The sequence below is a fragment of the Mobula birostris genome, chromosome 10 (genome assembly GCF_030028105.1).
Source record: "Mobula birostris isolate sMobBir1 chromosome 10, sMobBir1.hap1, whole genome shotgun sequence".
Taxonomy (NCBI): domain Eukaryota; kingdom Metazoa; phylum Chordata; class Chondrichthyes; order Myliobatiformes; family Myliobatidae; genus Mobula; species Mobula birostris.
Window position 1 is genome coordinate 21549481 of NC_092379.1, and position 7286 is coordinate 21556766.

Sequence of the window (7286 nt, forward strand, 5' to 3'; positions counted from 1 at the left end):
GATTGCCACTGGAGATGACGAACCTCGAGAATGAAACAGTCATCACGTGAAACTCGGAGTTCTCCAACTTGACATAAAGTTCATGCTCTGGAAATCTCTTTAAAATGTCCCTTCATAAACAACGTTCTCCTTCATGGGTTTTGGGAAGATAAAGATGTTGTCCAAGTCAACTAAGGCATACTTATGGAGAGGATCCTGGAGCATGTCATTTGTAAATGGCTGCAGCATTCACAAGGCTGAAGGGCATAACCAGGTACTCGTCGTGCCCCATCAGTGTACTGAATGCAGTTTTACACTCATCGCCTTCCCTTATATGGACCAGATTGTATTCACTCCGTACGTCCAGTTTTGTGAACACGCTCGCTCCGTGGAGCATCTCGAATGCCGTTTTCATGAATGGTAGTGGGTAGTGATTTTTGGCTGTCATGCGGTTTAATCCCTTATAAGCAATGCACGGCCGCTGGGTCCCACCCTTGCTTTGTACGAAGAAGAAGCCTGCGCAGGCAGGTGAGGTGGAGGGCTGAATGAAGCCCATGGCAAGACCCTCCTTCATATGGTCTTCCATTACACTTCTCTCTGGGCCCAAGAGCAGGTACAATCAATTCTGCGGGGTAAAGAAATGAGCAGCAGGTCAATCGCACAGTCGTAGGGTCAGTGCGGGGGAAGACGTGAGGCCTGTCTCTTGTCAAAGACCTCCTGAAACTCCTTGTGGAATGAAAGGATTTCGACCCTTTTGGGTGTTGCTCTCTCCTTCAGACCTTCCTGTGAGAATGACTCCTGAGCCTTGGGCAGCATGAGTGATTCAATCGACCTCAGAGACCCCTCCCTATGCTCAAAGATCATTCATGGAAACGGGCCAAATCGGAGTCCAAATCCCCGTCTAAATCCTCAGGCAATGGCAGCAAGGCATTACAGAGGGTTCCTTCCCTCCTGGAAATTGGTTTCATGGTTCAGTGTAAAGCAGTCTTTTCCCTTCCTTGAGACCTGGCACCTGGATTCCTTAAACTTGTCTGCAAGTTCCCCAGACTGTTTGGGCATCTCTTTGGTCCTCTCCTGAACTAGAGATTCCCTCTCTCTAGTTCCTGTGGGATCCCGACTCAAGAGTGTTCAGGACTCTCACAGTCCCATTGGCTGGAACCAGCTTGTACATCCTTGAGGGCAGGACTAGGTGTCCAGAAGGTCTGAGGCTGCCCCATTACTGGTCATTGGTCACAGGAGAGTCTGGGACTTGGAATACCATGCCACAAACAAACTGCCTTACAATGACTGGACCAAGCAATGATTCTCCTCTCCCTCCGGTTCATGGATGGGTTATGCTGGGACAGTCAAGGGTAACCGAGGATCAGGGGTATGAGTGGAGAGTCAATAATGTAGAAAGTAATGTCTTCCACAGGAAGGGCCAGAGTTACTTCTACTTCCTGAGGAGAGTGAGATCCTTTGGAGGATGCAGGCCTTTCCTTCACATGTTCTACCAGTCTGTTGTTGCCAGTACAGTCTTCTGTGGGGTGGTGTCCTGGGGCAATGAGATCAATATGGGTGATGCTAACAGGCTCAATAAACTGATTAGAAAGGCTGGCTCTGTTATAGGAGGGAGTCAAAGTGGATATACTGGAGGCTGTGGAAGAGCAAAGGGCCCATCGGAGAATCCTGGCAATTCTGGACAATGTTTCTCACTCTCCACATGCCACCTTGGCGAAACAGAGGAGCACTTTTAATAATAGACTAAGACAAGTGTGCTGCTGCAAACAGAGCTGCATGAGGTCATTCATACCCTTGGCCATTGGGCTCTATAATGAGTCAATCGATAGCCAGGGAAGTGATGCCCCCTCCTGGTAGACAGTTTGAGGTAACTTATTTTCTATTCGTTCATTCTTTTTCCAATATTTTTATTAAATTTCATATACATAAATACAGAATTCATAAGGATACTTATTATAAATCAGTATAAGGTAGCACATAATGCACTATATATAAATCACACTGATACCATCCTGGTTTCCCATATTCATGATCAATCAAATTAAATAAATTGAATTATGAAATACAATAATATAGTTAATTATGTTATAAAAAGATCTACAACCCCTACCAAGACAAAGCTGGGTGGTTAAAAAAAAACAAAAAAATAGAGTACGATATAGTGTTTTATAATAGTAGACCAGATCTATATTTTAATAACAATAACAATTCAAAGATTTTCAAAATAGTTCAGAAAGGGTCCCCATAACGTTTGAAAATCTTGATTAGAATCAGAAATCAAACAACGAATCTTCTGTAAATTTAAACATGACATAATATCGCATTACCATTGAGCATGTGTGGGGGGGAGCAACCTCCTTCCATTTAAGCAAGATCGCCCTCCTAACCATATGAGAAATAAAAGCCAGTACCCTCAAATGAGAAGGCTCCAAAATTATAGTCTTTCTTCAACGATACCAAATAAGGCAGTCAAAGGATTGGGTTTAAAATTAACTTTAAAAAGTACAGAAAAAGTTTGGAATACATCTTTCCAACATTTTTCAAGGCTTGAATATGACAAAAACATCTGAATTAATAAAGCTTCTCCATTATTACATCTGTCACGTAAAGGAGATATATCTGCAAAAAAACGAGAGAGCTTGTCTTTAGACATATGAGCCCTCAGTACCACTTTAAATTGTGGGAGGGAATGATGAGCACGTAATGATGAAGAGTTAACTATTTTGAAAACAGCCCTCCAGATCTCATCAGATAATGAAGTCTGTAAATCCTTTTTCCAATCTTTCTTTAATTTTGTCTAAAGGAGCCATTCTCAGTCCCAACAACAGACCATAAATATAAGATATTGAGCCAGTATCAAAAGGTTTCAAGTTAAAAATTACGTCTATTATGTTCTTTTCCGGGCTGGTGGGAAATGTATGTAGTTTAGATCTTAAAAAATCTCTAATCTGTAGATATTGAAAAAAGTGGGTATTTGATGTTATATTTCACTGAGAGCTGCTCAAAAGAAGAAAAATACCCTCCAACAAACAGATCCTGAAATCGTTTAATGCCTAATCTATCCCATTCTCTAAAATACAGATCGGTTGTAGATGGTTAAAAAAAATTAGAAAAAAATAGGACTAGAAAGATAAAATCTCAATAAACTTAAATGTTTTTTAAACTGTAGCCAGATCCTCAAAGTGTGTTTAACCACCAAACTGTTAGTTAATTTATTTAAAGATAAAGGAAGAGAGTATCGAAGAAGAGAGATAATAGAAAATTTTGCAACAGAGCTGGCTTCCAAAAAAGACCCATATTGGACAATCCTCACAATCAATATAATATAACCAGAACGTGAGCTTTCGTATGTTAATTGCCCAATAATATAACCCAAAATTGGGCAGAGCAAGGCCTCCATTCTTTTTAATTTTTTGAAGGTGCGCTTTATTTAATCGAGGTTTTCTGTTCTTCCATATATAAGAAGAAAGAATCGAATCTAAAGAATCAAAAAAAGATTTAGGAATAAAAACAGGTGCAACTAGAAAAAGGTATATAAATTTAGGTAAAATATTCATTTTAATAGAATTAATTTGACCAATCAATGATAAAGAGAGAGGCAACCAATTAGAAAGTGTCTTTTTCACATAAATCATTGAGGTTAGAAAATTTTCTTTGAACAGATCTTTATAATTCTTTGGAATTGTTACACCCAAATATGTAAATTGTTTTCTTACAATTTTAAAAGGAAGGTTAATATTGAATGTTCATTCTCCTAATCTGACTAAATCCTTATGTAGCCTCTCTACTTCCTCAAAACTACCTGCCCCTTCACCTATCTTCATATCATCTGCTAACTTTGCAACAAAGCCATCAATTCCGTCATCCAAGTCATCAACATTATATGTTCCATGAAACAGTCCCAACACAGAACCCTGCAGAACACCACTAGTCACCGACAGCCAACCAGAAAAGGCTCCTCTTCCCACTCTTTGCCTCCTGCCAATCAGCCACTTTATCCATGCTAATATCTTTCCTGAAATACCATGGGCTCGTAACGTTTTAAGCAGCCTCACATGTGGAACCTTGTCAAAGGCCTTCTGAAAATCCAAGTGCACTTCATCCACTAATTCTCCTCTGTCTTTTCCGCTTTGTATTTCTTTGAAATTCTAGCAGATTTGTTAGGCAAGATTTTCACTTGAGGAAACCATGCTGACTGTGCCTATTTTATCATGTGCCTCCATGTACTCCAAAACGAATCAACTCCAACATCTTCCCAACCACTGAGGTCAGACCAACTGGCCTATAATTTCCTTTCTTCTGCCTCTCTCCCTTCTTGAAGAGTGGAGTGACATTTACCATTTTCCATGCTTTCGGAATCATTTCAGAATCTAGTGATTCCTGAAAGATCATCACTGATATCTCCACAATCCCTTCAGCCACCTCTTTCAGAACCCGGGGGTGTACACCATCGGTCCAGTTGAATTATTTACATTCAGACCTTTCAGATTCTCAAGAACCTTCTCCCTAGTAATGGCAGCTTCACTCACTTCTGCTCCCGACACTCTCGAACTTCCACAATACTGCTTGTCTCTTCCATAGTGACGACTGATGCAAAATACTTGTCCAGTTTGTCCACCATTTCCTTGTCCCCATTACTACCTCTCCAGCATTGTTTTCCAGTGGTCTGATATCCACTCTCACCTCTCTTTTACACTCTATGTATCTGAAGACACTTTTGGTATCCTCTTTAATATTATTGGCTAGCTTATTTTCATATTCCATCTTTTGCTTCATTAAGATCTTTTTCGTTTACTTCTCCTGGTTTTTAAAATCTTCCCAATCTAACTTTCCACTGAATTTTGCTTAATTATATTAACTTCCTACCATTGATATTGGGTTCACGGTCCATAGTTCCTCGCATTTTTTTTTGCAACCCTTCTTAAATTAAGGCCCAAAATTATCCGAACAGACCCCAGAAAACATCTGAAAGGGCGGAGAACTGAATTCCTGCTCCCTGTGCAAGGTCTCAGCAATGTATTAATGTACAATGTGTTAAATTTTTAACCTCCCCAGCACACGGCATTGGGAATTATCCAGAGATTATCACTGATGGAGTCTTACATCTTAACCTGTTCTCCAACTCCCTATTTTCACTCCACAGCAGCACATCCATTTTTCTGCCTATTGTCATTTGAACCAATGTGTGCAACCACTTCTATCAGCTCACCCTCCCCACTGCGAATGTTCTGCCATCACTCAGAGACATCCTCATCTGAATTGTACTCTATTTGTAATTCCTCAGTCCACCTACTCAGCTGATCAAGATCCCGCTGTAATTGTTGCTAACCTTTTTCACTGCCCACAATACCGTCTATTTCAGTGTCACCTGTCATCTAATATTCAGGAATATGGGATCAATTCCTATCAGTGAGATGACTTCTTCATCCAGGTATCAGCAGTCATTTGGACCAGGATAAGATTCAAAGGAACAATTCTCAGTCCATCTCCAGGGAAATGCCCCCTAATTCAGTGTTGTGTGAAAATATAATTGGATACGGTTTTGGACACACACACACACACATTCAGATAGTGGGGGAGATTCCCAGTGCTAAAACACAGGTTGCAGAGCAGGAAGTAAGGAACGTGGCTTGGATTTGTATATTAGTCCAGTACATTGGCCGTGGAGGGTCTCTCCCTTTTACTCTGTGATCTCTCCCTTCATTCCCTTCCTTGCATTTTTCTCTCAAACTGACCTTTCTCTCTCTCTTTCCACCTTCTCAAAGCTCATTTAAGACTTTTCAAACCTCCTATTTTTTGCCGCATTCCTCCCTCCCGCCCCATAGCACACGGGGACAGGAGCTGGCTCTGACAAGCAGCCTGTACTTTGTACAAACAGACTGTCAGAGCCATTAGCTGGGAGAGAGAGAGAAGCAGAGACACAAACAGGAAGCAGAAGACTAAGCTGTTGCTGTGAGCAGTGAAGAGTGTAAAATATACTGGAGGACTGGCAGCACGTATTCACAGAGGGAAAGAAGGAGAGGCAGGCCAGGGTCGGGAGCCGACATTCCCAGAGGGGAGCAGAGGCCAGTGGCAAGGTAAGGTCCTCAGTTGTTGCACTTCCTGGCTTTGCAGATGGCTGAAACGTGAGAGTGGGAGAGAGTCTGGCTGCAGAGCAACAGATATGGTACCATGCGAGTGAGAGTTACTGAGAATTTAATCAATAGGCCGAGTTGGTGATGAAAATACGTAAAGTCAGATCGCATCATGGCAGCTGGAATGTTAAAGTCAGTTTTTTAAACATGTAACTTTGGCTTTGAGAAATGAATTGGTGTCTAAATGCATGACTGATGTGTTTCAGGGAATGGAATCTGCTGACTTACCTGGTCTGGCCTGTATATGTCTCCAGGCTCTCAGTAATGTAATTCACCTTTAACTGCACTGTGAAATGGCCCAGTGATCCACCCAGTTCAAGAGCAGTTGGGATGGGAAAGAAATGTTGTTCTACTCACATCCCATGAATGAATAACGAAAAGTCATCCACGGTTATGTTGTATCATGATGGATCCATCACTGTATTGTTTTCAGATAGATCCCACAAGATTGGGATTGATTTTTAAATTTAGTGTTAATAATATTTCATGACTTTATTACTGTTTATTATTTTATGTAGTTACATCGCAATATTGAATTGTTTCTATGGAAATTCCATTGTTAAGTTGTTTCTGTTCTGACATCAGATTAAAACATGTACATGGTCGATATCCAGTTCTGAGTCACCTGTATTTGTACCAACAGCTCCACACTCTCTGATGGGGGATGCTGCAGGATGCACAGAGTTTCCTTCAGATAAACACTGCGAAGGCCAGAAGCTTTGGTTCCCACAGTGAGTTCTGTTCCAGGGCACTGATGCTGTTGTCCCTTTTCACTGACCTGAGATCAAAAACACAGGCTGACTTGGCTGTTCACTGTAGTACAGAGGGACAGAGGTACTGCTTTCAGCTGAGACATTAAAGGGAGATTGTGCATGGAATGGAGAAGCTCCTGTACCCACAGTTTGATTGGACATGGGTTGCGTAGAATTAGGATAATGAAGCACCTTCAATAACTCCAAGAGACTGAAGTAGGGTAAATACTGAAAGGCTTTTATTCGCAGTAAAATACAACTTCCATGGTGAGTGTCTGCCCCTGGACTGAGGGGGAGGAGCAAGGTGAAATCACCTTTATTCAGGGGTCTGCGGGAGGAGCCACAGGGGCAGTCAGCAGAGGGGCGTGTCGAGACTGTTAACCCAGTTACAACATATATATGTTTTACCACATTCACCCCT

At 41.5% G+C, this 7286-nt stretch overlaps 1 long non-coding RNA gene across 1 annotated transcript in view; it reads left to right on the plus strand.

Annotated features, from left to right (window-relative positions):
- LOC140204457 (uncharacterized) overlaps positions 1 to 6634 on the plus strand; it is a 31734-nt gene extending 25100 nt beyond the window's left edge. The window contains exon 3 of the long non-coding RNA XR_011887621.1: positions 6320 to 6634. This is a non-coding gene — a long non-coding RNA (uncharacterized lncRNA). The remainder of the gene's footprint in view (positions 1 to 6319) is intronic.
- Positions 6635 to 7286: the final 652 nt, after the last annotated feature.